At 33.1% G+C, this 12,697-nt stretch overlaps 2 long non-coding RNA genes across 2 annotated transcripts; one reads left to right on the top strand and one right to left on the bottom strand.

Moving 5' to 3' along the window:
- Positions 1 to 8,832: 8,832 nt before the first annotated feature.
- Positions 8,833 to 10,016, top strand: LOC148766361 (uncharacterized). Its single transcript, XR_016034958.1, has 2 exons — positions 8,833 to 9,474; positions 9,555 to 10,016. It is a non-coding gene; the product is annotated as an uncharacterized LOC148766361 (long non-coding RNA).
- Positions 10,017 to 11,027: 1,011 nt separating this feature from the next.
- Positions 11,028 to 12,226, bottom strand: LOC105956167 (uncharacterized). The gene is made up of 2 exons (XR_016034924.1): positions 12,178 to 12,226; positions 11,028 to 11,408 (listed from the first exon to the last, which is right to left on the bottom strand). It is a non-coding gene; the product is annotated as an uncharacterized LOC105956167 (long non-coding RNA).
- Between the last annotated feature and the right edge of the window lie 471 nt (positions 12,227 to 12,697).

Raw genomic sequence — 12,697 nt, 5'->3', positions numbered from 1 at the left:
ATGGTAATTAAGGTTTTTAACGAGGCATCATCATAAATTTTTCTTTTAGCCATAAAAAAATAGTAAAATTAAATAAAAAGAAATATATTTACTTTAACAAAAACTAGGTTAAAGTTAGGAAATAAAAAAACCAATAATGATTAAAAAAAGAATTAAAATATAACTTATAGAAAAGTAGAAACATAAAATGATACAAGGATTGAGCCGAGAGAAAAATAAAATTGAGGCAAAAAGACATATATGGAGAAAGTGTGGGTAATATTTAAAAACTAAAAGAATTGGGTAAAAGCATTTGTGGGGAGGGGAGGGAGTTGAAAGTCAAAATAAAAATAAAAGGGAGGACCTTTCTTGTTAGTAGAAGAAAGAGAGGGCTGAAATTAGGAAAAGAAAAAAAAGAATTAAACATATTATATTTATAGCCTACTAAGTACTAACATATAACCAAAAATTTGGGGCCTTGTTGACAATTCTTAAACATATATATTTCTAAACATATATATTTCACAAAAGACAAACAGGCGTTCTATTATTTTACAAAATGTATCTTTGTTTGAATCCATATTCAATATTTTAGCTATTTCTTTCTCGATATACAATATCAAGACTCTGAAAGAAATTTATTCCACAAAGACACCACCACATAAATCCCAACTAACCACGAAGCTTGAGTCTCACATAGAGAAAACTCAGAAACAAAACCCAAATGGAGTCAAATGCATGGAGGGAGAAGTCAGATGTGATGTTTTTTCCGTGATTTTTCAAACTCTTAAACGTGTGGTATATATATATCATATATGGGCTCTCGAGATGCGTGCTTTGGCATCTGGGTTTAAGTGGTGGTGGGCCGATTCCACGAAGTGGGCTACCTAGAGATGTGGGCTTCTGCCGGTTATATCAAACCATTTGGGCCTCAAGTCCGACAATCTCCACCTGAACCAAATGGGTCTTCAGGGCAGAATAGAGGTCATCCTTACCGGTTAAAACTACCGGCACTCAATACAAATAATTAGCACATAATTTATTTGCATAAAATAAATTTAAACTACGAAAGCAATAAAAATATGAAATTACACGAAGTAAATCAACCTTTATAGTCGAAATTCGGATCATTTATACACGGTCGAAATTTCTCAATGGGCAAGCACTTCATACCCATATCTGCAGGGTTAAATTCGAGTGGGAACTTCTCAAGTTTAATTATACCTTTTCCAACTATGTCACGAGTAAAAATGAACTTTACATCTATGTGTTTAGTTCTATCGTGGAGTGCCGAGTTCTTACAGAGTTTAATGCCTGATTGACTGTCCGAATTGGCAGCAGAATAATTTTTCAAGCATAAGCTTTCTTCCAGTCAAAATAACCAAAAAATTTTAAATTTTCAAAATATAGGAAAAAAGGGCAAGTGGAGTAGTAAGTCCAATGTGAAGTCTGCTTTTATTAGGAAGTGCTATTGTTATGGTGATCCGAACTATTTTTCTAATGTGTGCAATAAGCCTATAAGAGATCAGAAAAATGTACAACTCAATCATCTTTCTGATAATATTGGTGATGTCTTTATGCTAAATGGTATGCGTGCTTCTGTAAATTCTGTGTTGGCCTGATCTCTTAGTGAGGATTAATGTCTTCTTGATTCTGCATGCTCTTATCTTATGATTTCGTAGAGAGTTTTTCCTAGCTATGTGCAAATGAAAAACCGTGGTTTTATTTTAGCTGATGGTACTAGAATAGTTGTGAATGGCACATTGGAACTGCACGCTTAAATTTTGAAAAAGGCTTTGCATTAACCTTGAAAAACGTAAAACATGTTCCTAACTTGAGTCATAAGTTGATTTCATATGCTACTCTTGAAGATGATGGTTTTCGTGGAGATTAAGGAGATGGTTGCATGAATATTATGAATAGCTTTGTAAATTAATTTGCCCATCTCAAGTTATAAATAGAACTGTACAATTAATTAATTGAAAAATAGGACATAATCATTGCATGAACTTGGAAAATTAAATAAAGTGTTAATACAAAAATAAAATTTGAACACGTTACTCATAGTCATATGTGTCTAATGTTAAAATAGTTTTGCAGAATAGTAGGTCTTCATGAAGTTATTAAATAATAGTTTTGCAAAATCAGAGAGCCGTGGGCGCCTCTTTAATCAGAGAGTTTAATCCGAATGAATAATATAGTCTGTAATTTGTTTTTTGTACTATAAACCATCCGAACCGAACAAATGGTCTAACGATAAGGCCGGCGTTTGTGCCGATGAATTGATGTTCATTTTGTTGTCTTTAACTTGCCTACTAAGTGTCTTGTTATGTTTTTCGAAAAAGATCCAGTACCGTCCTCCTCCAAATCCCGAGAACTCGTCAACTCCAACAAATACGTCAAAGCTTCAAAACAACAAACTGCAAATTCGGCACACTATATACATGCATAAACATCATACTCATACAGATTTAATAAACCTACATAATTTAAGGTTAAATATAGTTCGTGCTTCAGTTTCACCATGGTTCTTTTTATTTTGAATTAAGATTTCGATGCAAGAGAGAGAGAGAGAGAGAGAGAGAGAGAGAGAGAGAGAGAGAGAGAGAGAGAGAGAGAGAGAGAGAGAGAGAGAGAGAGAGAGAGAGAGAGAGAGAGAGAGAGAGAGAGAGAGAGAGAGAGAGAGAGAGAGAGAGAGAGAGAGAGAGAGAGAGAGAGACCCCTATAAATATTGTTTCGGTTGCAGTTTACCCAAACATAGTTTTCGAAGGGCATACTGCAACAAAAATAACATATGAAACGGGCGACATGCAAAAAAAAAAAAGGAAAAACCTCTTTAAGGGACAATGTGCACCGAAACACTCAATTTCGGCGAATAATTCATTGAAATTTCGCTATCGGGGCAACGCCCAACAAAAAATAGCATTTTGAAGTGGATAATCACTTCTTTGAATTTCAAGGGGGAAAGTGCGAAAATGGAAATTTAAAGGGGTGAAATGTAATTTGTCCATCAAAATGTACGGATCTTTAGAAAAAATAAATAATGTAACTAAAATACCATTTCCACTCATTAATTACGCCTTTTGCGATTCTTTTGACCCTACATCCGGTGATAAACACCGGGTGAGTCATCTACTGACACGTGTTATATTTAGCTATTTATTATATATTCCCCCACTTGTGTTAACTTATAGGGGTTTTAGAAAAATACACGTATCAGCAGAAGACACATCCCGTGTTTATCACCGAGTGTAGAGTCGAAGGAGCCCGTCTTTTGCTTGTGAGAATTATTAAATATTTGAAATAATTTGTCAATAATAATAATGGCGGCCGTTATATGCAAGCCCATTTTTTTATTAGTTCAAAACCACATAAATGAGTTTATTAGTTCAAGCCCGAAAATTAATCTAATTTTATTACATCAAGACCAAAGATGACAAATATACCCTTATCCACAAATAATACTCAAATACAAATAAATCTTATTTTTAATTTGTTCAAGACCAAAAATCAAAAAAAAAAAAGAAATATCACGACTCCCAACCAGCGAGACTTTCACCGCACCGGCTATGACTAGCGACCCACCCACTGCACCATTACCACCACCAACAAGTAAGTCCATCTTATTAAACTTTTGTTTGTAAATTCGAAAACATTAATCGAGCATCGATGTCCTTTTTACTAAATTTTTATTTGTAAATTCGAAAACATCAATCGAACATCGATTCTTGATAAATATGTACGAATGAACATTAATCTATGCTTATTTCTTGTTGGGTTGCAATGATTTGGACGATTTTGGAAAAAAAATTGAGATTGAAATTGGTTTTTTTTATTTTTTTTCGTTGGTTTCCGAAATCGGTTTATCCAGACCGATTTTGTACACGAAAATCGGGGTCATAATACCGATTTTTGTTACCCAAATCGGCGACACAACGCCGACTTTTCAAGTCAAAATCGGCGTTCTAATGTCGATTATTGAGTACAAAATCGGTTTTCGAATACCGATATTTTTTGATTTTTTTTAAATAATACATTATATATTAGGTTAATTAATATTTTTTAAATATTTGGAACGAAAATGTTTATCACTATTCGGTGGCGTCTACCACGCCTTTAACCCAATCGAGTAGAGCTTTCCGTATCTCAAATATTTATTCATTAGATAATTCATTTGAATAATCCTCCATCAATCCCCTAGGTTGATGCACGAAAGTATGAGAAAACGGTCTTAAAAAAACACATATAATAAAATCGGTATTGAAAAACCGATTTTTGTAGTAGAAGTCGGCATGACAATACCGATAATACAAAAACAAATCGGTGTTGTCATGCCGATTTTTACTACAAAAATCGGTGTTTAAGTACCGATTTTTATTAAAATAATCGGAATGTGGTTACCGACTTTAGTAACAAAAGTCGGTATTTGCAGACCGATTTTTTGTATCGTCGAATTTTTTTCCCAACAAAAAAAAAAACCGACCCAAAAGCAAAAATAAATGGTTAAAACATATTTCATTGTATTCTCCACCCTCGTAAACCACCATATCATTGTTTTCTGGTTCCATCGTGAATGTTTGGTATGTATTTGATAATTTTGGTGTGTAGGATTTCTTTGTGGGTTTTGAAGAAGAAGGAGAGTTTTAAGTCGTGAAATAAGGAAGAGTGGTTTCTGGATTTATGTATTTTATTTGGTCTTGCACAAAGGAAATGATTTCTTTTTATTTTTTAATGTTTTGTATTTTTTATTTAATTTTAAATTTCATTAAGGGTAAATTAGTATTTTTATGTTGAAGGTCTTGAATTAATAAAAAAATGGGGTTGCATATAACCGCCGCCAATAATAATTTTATGGGAAAATAGCATTTCACATTCTCAAAAGTGTCATTTTAGCACTCTTCCCCCTAAAAATATGAAAAAGAGACATTGCCCCTTGAAAATATACAAGTGGTTGCATTTTGCCCAAGATGCGTATTTCCGGCATATTTACGTAATTTGGAAGGGTAATTTCATCGGATCAAGTACAAGAGAATCTGATTCTCTCATGTGGACAAAAGAAAAATTGAGAGCAAAGTAGAGTAAAATTCTGCTTACTGCATGATTCACCTATTACTATCTCTCCCATTTACTTTGTCTTTCTCACACACGCATGACAGAGAAATCAGATGTCCAGGCATTCATCTTATTGTGACGTCGTACCCCTTGTCCACCACCGGAGCGTTCGATTTCCGAAGCCAGCGGGTGGCTCGTGAGGTTCCACCAACGGAACTTTTCAATTCCAACAACGACCGCATCCAAGGATTCATAAGGCCTTCAAGGATTTGAATCCTTGACTCTATATATAATTTCAGATTTAGGGAGAAAAGAAGAACCCTGATTTGGTTGATCCAATTTGGGGAGAAAAGGAGAGCCTAAGTGACGAAATTACCCTTTCAGATTACTCAAATCCGACGAGAATTTTACCAGAAATTACACCTTTGGGGCAAAGTGCAACAAGTTTTATATTTTGAAGGGGCATTACCTCTTTTTATTTCTTTTTTTTTCCAGGGGGAAAGTGCTAAAATGGCATTTTTTGAGGGGGCGAAGTGCTATATGCCCTTATTTTAACGTATTATTTCTCAAAAACAAAGCTAGATAAAATTGTATTATAAATATATTCTTTTTAATAATTTTCAATACTTTAAGACTAATGATAAATGAAAAAGTATTTAAAATACATCCTTTCTATTTTTAGTAGGATTTTAAATGTTCAACAAAATTAAAAAAATAATATTTATACCAGGTATTAAAAAAATACTATTTTTGAATAATGTTTTCTTTAATATTTTTAAATAATATTCTTATATCCAATTTTAAATAATAAAATATTTGAAGTATAGAATTAAAAGAATGCACAATGAATTTGTATAGAAGTGCATACTATTATTCAAATTTGAAGTAATTTAAATATCATATTTGAAAATTTAACATAAAGTAAAAAAAAATGATAAAGAAAAGGTAAATACAAATTGCATCCATCTAGCATACCCATTGTCACGTTCATCCCGGTGTACTAACAAAAAAATACAAAACACCCCATACTTTTAACGGTCAATAGTAAAAACATGGATTCATTTCAACTGAACCGCCTCTTAGATAGTGAGATTACATGGACCTCCCCTCTTAGATGAAAAGTTATTAAAACCCTCCCATCTTAGATGGTTCCGTATACACCCTTACAACCTCCGTCGAATTTTTGGATGAAAAAATAAGTGGACTCTCTATTTTACCCCTTTGACCGGTGTTGACGAATAGAGGATATGTTAAAGTAACAACATAAATTTATAAGGGTCATATTGCTAAAAAAAATTTAGGACGTGATTATTTGTTATTTTGTAATTGTTCAAAATTATATTCGTCAGAGAAAGAAAATGGTTGTGAAATAATCAAAAAAAATATATATAGGTGTATATATTTGAAAAGACAAAATGCACTTCACCCCCTCCAAATTTCTCATTTTCGCATTGTCCCCCCTAAAAATTCAAAAACTGGATAATCCTCCTTCATTATATAATTTTGGTTGCACTTTTCCCCAGAAGCCAATTTTTGGTGGGCGTTGTGCAACAAAAATAACATTTTAAAGGAGCAATGTGCAAAAAGATAATATTTGTAATGGGTAACATGCAACAAAAATAACATATAAAGGGAAATGTGCAACAAAAATACTGAAATGCCGATGAATAATCGATCAAAATTTTGCTATGGGGACAATGTGCAACAAGAATAACATTTTGAAGGGGAGATTCACATTTGAAATTTTAAGGGAGTAAAGTGTGAAAATTATAAATTTCTAGGGGCTGATATGCAATTTGCTCTATTTGAAATAAATAGGTCAAAGACAAACATAGTTCAATAAAATTACAGCAAAGGTAATATGCAAAAAAGTCTAACAAGAATTATTCCACATTGAATTTTTTCTACAATCGTTTTCACAACTACTTTCTTTAGGGCCACTGCCCATAAATTTCCTATTTCAAACGGGGAGCAAAAGTCGAATTCTCATATATATATATATATATATATATATATATATATATATATATATATATATATATATATATATATATATATATATATATATATATATATAGTAGAAAACGAGCTGGGAGAGCAAAGCGGATCAGTAGCTTGACAACTTGATGATCTTGTGGTCCCTGTGAAATGAACACACGTGAACTAAGCCGGGGGTTGATCCGGCGGAAACCACGTGAACTAAGCCGGGGTTGATCCGGCGAAAACCCCTCCGACGCTCAAGTCAGATATACGGATCGTGGAGATGGTAGAGAGAGTTCAACTCTAGATTGATGGTGAATAATAGAACGTACCTTTACAAATGAGTAAAACATCTATTTATATGTCGTTGATTAGGCTGGGCTTACTTTGTTGGGCCCAAACTTTACTTTGAAGGTGCTTGGGCTTTCATGTAGTGGACCCAATTGCAAGTAATTGGGCTTTCGTGTATCGGACCTAATTTTTAGATAAATTAGGGCCCACTGGGCCGGCCCAATTAGGTATATGTATATATATATATATATATATATATATATATATATATATATATATATATATATATATATATATATATATTCTAGGGGTGTGCACCGCGCAAGGTGCGGTCTTGTTTGTCCATGTATTTGGGGTTTGGGGTAGCGATTTACGTCATTGATAGGCTACAAAGAGACGCCCTAGCGGCTTTTCCAATAGATTGTGGAATTGATCAAGAACTGATCAAGAACCGATGTTAAATAGTAACATCGGTTAATACATTCTGTAATTTAAAAGGAAAGAACCACAAAAAACATTGAAGAAAACTAATTAGAAGTAACTTTGACATTCTTTCCGATTGTGCCAGACATGTGCTTTCCCGTCAAGGGCAAACTTGACTCTGCAAAATATTTTACGACACTTGAAGCCTGGGAAAGGCTAAAAACAGGCTAGAAATATAATTTTCCTAGAGTATCAAGTTTGTAGCGGGGAAATGCGCTCCATGATTCTACCGCGGGGGCCCCTATCTGCATAACACCCATTAATTTTTGCATAACACTCGGAAATAACCAAAGAGTAGAAAGTAATAATGCACAGTGAGTCGTACAGAAATTTTGTGGAAGATAACAAAGAAACTACTATATGTCGAATTACAGTGTAGGAATAAAGTTGGAGTGTAGGTAAGCAATTGCGAGTAATAGTCGGTTGAACAAATTCAATAATCATCGATTAACAAAACTAAGCAAGCATATTTATCAGTTAAATATCTGGACGAGGAGAGCCAATGACATAAAATATACTAAAATGTCCTACAAAAAGAAATTATATATATATATATATATATATATATATATATATATATATATATATATATATATATATATATATATATATATATATATATATATATATATATATATATATATATATGCTGATCAACATACGCCTTTATACATTTGGACAATTCAATAAGAGTCAACACTCGAAACAATAAAGAAAATTTACTTCTTTGTTCAATGAAGGCAAGATATGAATGAAAAACAACGAACACAAATATTGTTATTGACAAAAGTATGCAGATGTTTGAAACCTGTTAACCGATATTTTCTCAAGCAAGACTTAATAGTGGTTCGATATCGTTCCATAATAGCGAGAATAAATACCTATATTGAACCAGCAGTAACTCTTCCAATTTTAGTTGGCCTAGCTTACCAATGTTAACCTAAGTCCATTCATACTCCTTCTCCCCCACTTACTGCAATGTCAGGTGCGCTAAAATTTGATGAAATCATACTAAGCACATTTTCAATTACAACTACTCTGACATTATTTTCCATATATGAAAACTTGTGTATTGGAGTTATGCTTGTCTACATTACTGGTGGAAACATAGTTCATTTCTTAAGAATCACATATGCTGATGTTAAATTATAAATATTAAGAAATATGGAATTGTATGACGGGGTTTGTTTCCTTGATGCTCTTTTATTTATTTATCACTATTACAATTATTTATTGAATACGGTAATTGCTGATTATTTTTTCGGGTTTAGATTTTGGTGGGCTTGGAGCTTTATTAGACTGCGGAAGATTGTGCCAAAAACAATTAGGTTCTTGATATACTTAATCAGGTGTTGTTGCTACTTTTGTTAAACCTCCGTTTGGTGCTTATGTGCAGTGGCTTCATTTTCTAAAATCACAAAGATTGGCTCATTTTTCACTTGAGAAAGGTATACAATGTACTTGTTATGTTACTTGTGATGTATATATATATATTTTCACTTGCCGGGCTCTTTCTTTCATTTTTACCGGTGTGCTAGATAGAGAATGTGTGATACAAAATAAAACTTTATTTGGTGATGGGTTGCACTTTGTTCTTGTTTCAAGATTTTTGCAGTGAAAAATAGCATTTGATTTTGAAAGATCTCATGCAAATTATGGGAATGAAATCAGAGTTCTTGGCTTTTACGAGTGAGAAGCAGAAACTATATGCATCTTGTGTTATCTTTCTAATTTTTTTAGCTGTTGATGTTCACACACTTCCGCTGCAGATCTGCTCTATATTCAATGACAGACCATTAATGAGGAAAGGGGATTGTTACTGGTCTTTGATTTCAATTTTATTTTGGTTTATACGGTTTATATACGGTTTCAAGGCAATTCTAACATGTTCTACATTTGTAATTGGTACTATTTTAGATTCCCTAATTGCACTATAAATGGAATTCTCTTTTTTTGTTGGACACTCTTTACACAAATGGCTCTACCTGTAGTAGTCTGTTCATTTGTTTGCACTTCTTGTTTGCTAGATTTGTCATGGTTATCTACATCTACAAGGACCTTGCTTTTCAATATATAAATGTAAATTATTAGTTATATATCGAAAGTAGCGAATCATTATGTAAGCATAATTGTTTTACAATGTAATGTGCTGGATTTAGCATGAGACATGCACATATAGAACGTAAGGCACGTTTAAAAATGAGTTCATATAAATAGTCTTATTTCCACGACTCCATGTGACATTCGATTTTTTGCTTACATGTCTTCTGATTATCATTACCCAATTTTATTGAGTTTCATTCTTCAATATTCAACCACTACCACCCGAAACATTTCACTACTAAAATGGGCACCAGCACCGCGCCTTGCGCGGTGTCATTAAACTAGTATATATATATATATATATATATATATATATATATATATATATATATATATATATATATATATATATATATATATATATATATATATAAAAGAGGCGATGCGTCTACCAGCTTGTGCGTCCTTTTTTTTCTTTTTTTTTTTCCGGCCCATTTAATAGTAAAAGGGCATCGTTTAGCGTTTTTTAACTCCAAAGATAACTAACCCTGTTTTCTTTTTCAAGTTTCTTTTATTGTGGGCAGAATTCTCCCAGGCTTCTATTTCTTTTTCGCTTTTCTTTCCACCAATTTCCCTAATTCCTCTGTGCCCCGTCCACGGTGAGTGATGTTTTCCGGCGTCACCGATTTTTTCATATTTTCTTTCCTTCTCATACTTTCTGTGCTCGTCTTCTTCTCCCTGTCTGCAGATTGCTCCATGTCTGTTTAATCGCACCACCTCCAGCGCTCCCGTGGTCGTCCGCTCAACCATCTTCGCTGACGTGTCAGTCCAACCCAATCCCTCTGCCTACGAGGTCAATTTTTTTTATTTATATATTTGTCTGATTATAATATTCTTTTTCTTACAGTTTTCTTTGGTTGAGTTCGTTTTCCAGTCCTGTTTTAATTCTTTGAACTTAATTTGTTGCTACCGTTTTGATTTTTGTAGAAAATGTCAACTTCTTTCGCTGAGAAATTTGGGCGGGGGATGAATTGTGTCCGAGGCAGGATTATATAGGTCATATTTTTATTGACTTAATGAGTTCTTGTTTTTTGTTTCTCATAATAGGGATGTTCATTGTATTCTAAATTTTGGTAGCATGCTCATCTTGTATATAAAACATAAATGAGGACAAACTAATCAGTAAAAGAGTTTGACCGAAACTTACCAAAAAAGACCACAAAAAAAAGGAAGATTTTACAGGGTTTGTTGGCAATAATTGGTTGGTTTAAAAAAAATCTAATGAAGGTGATAACATGAAGAAAGGAGAGAGAACGAAAGAATACTTCAAGTTTCGAAGACGAGTGCAACAATCGGATACTTCGTGGAACTCAAATACAAATCTCGTGTATTCGGCTGCCTCATCAGATTCATATGAAATTGAGCCACACTTGCCGTAAAATCAAATGTTGAGGCATGAAAAAAACTTATGAGTAAAATGGAAATAGAAATCATAGCATCGGTTCGGGAAAGAGCCTGACTCTATTATTATTGATTTCAAGAATCTCCAAGTTCCCCATGAGAATCGATTCCAACTCTATCTGCATAAATAGTAAACATTAGACATAGAAAGATTTTGTTTTTTTTTTCTTCCTATTTTAACCTGTCCAATTCTCTGAAACTTGACACGAAAAGCGTAAAGAGTTGAAATTAAGCAACATATGTAAACAAAATTTTGACCCAAACATACCCAAAAGAAAAAAACAAATATATAAGATTCTTATAATCTCCAAACTCCACTATCGATTCGTACTCGATCTACATAAACAATAAAAATCAAACACAACATAGATATTCTCAGATTTTCCATACATTTGACACAAAAATGATTCGAAGGTAAAAATAAAACTTCAAAGTTGCAAATTCCAGCAATATATGTGCACTTAAATGTGAAAAAGGCTCGTACCATTGCATATTTTTTTTGGAGTCCTTTTGCCTAAACATCTCTCTGATGTTCAATAAGTCGCAAGAAGATTGGACCGATAAGCAAACATCAATATAGACCAACCTCACACACAAAAGAAACTTGCACTCGATTTTTCCTATGTTCAAACAACTTTTTTTATCCCCGTAGTAAGTTTGACTTATGCTGGTCACTTTATCCCACATTATTTCATAAATTGTAAGCATGGTTTTCAAAATTCCAGAAATTCATAAATACTTTTAAAGTTTTTTCAGAAAAATACAATAGCAAACCATGTGTTCAACAAACCCTGGCAGTTTGACATCCTGCCACCACGAACAAAGAGCAAAAGAAACATATACAAGCAAAACTAAACGGTCAAAATATAAACAAAAAAAGATACATACCATGAAAAGAGTTGTGGAATTGTATGGCGTAGGCTGCTGCTCTACAAGAATCTATTTACAATATTATCAAATCATTGTTGTAAAATAAAATCTCAATAACACCATATTTTCTCATAAAATAACCATTTTTATTCTAAAATGGGAGCTCTAGACCAAAGAGAACATAAATAGCCTCAGTACCGAATGCATCTGTCGGCTTTATTTTCACAATCACAATACCGAAGGGTAAGAAGCAGTAAAACACACACCAAGTAAATAAGTTCTCCAAGAACAGCCGTCAATACAACAAACTATTGGAACTCAAAGTAAAAGGATAAGTTCCTCTGAGGTGGACAAGATCCAATTAAAAAGAAGAGAGGAGTGGTTTTTAATTTTTTATAAGAAGTAACGGATCATCAGACCGTTAAATTAACTTAGAAAGAGAGCGAATTCAGACAATATTTTGAAGAATCAAACCATATCACCAAATGAACAACCATGTTAGAAATAGTCAACCAAAACAAGATAAGATAGAATACTA

Source organism: Erythranthe guttata, chromosome 12, assembly GCF_056151865.1.
Source record: "Erythranthe guttata isolate IM_541 chromosome 12, IM_541, whole genome shotgun sequence".
NCBI classification, from domain to species: domain Eukaryota; kingdom Viridiplantae; phylum Streptophyta; class Magnoliopsida; order Lamiales; family Phrymaceae; genus Erythranthe; species Erythranthe guttata.
Note: the sequence above shows the minus strand (reverse complement) of the source record. Positions and strands in the feature narration are given on the sequence as shown.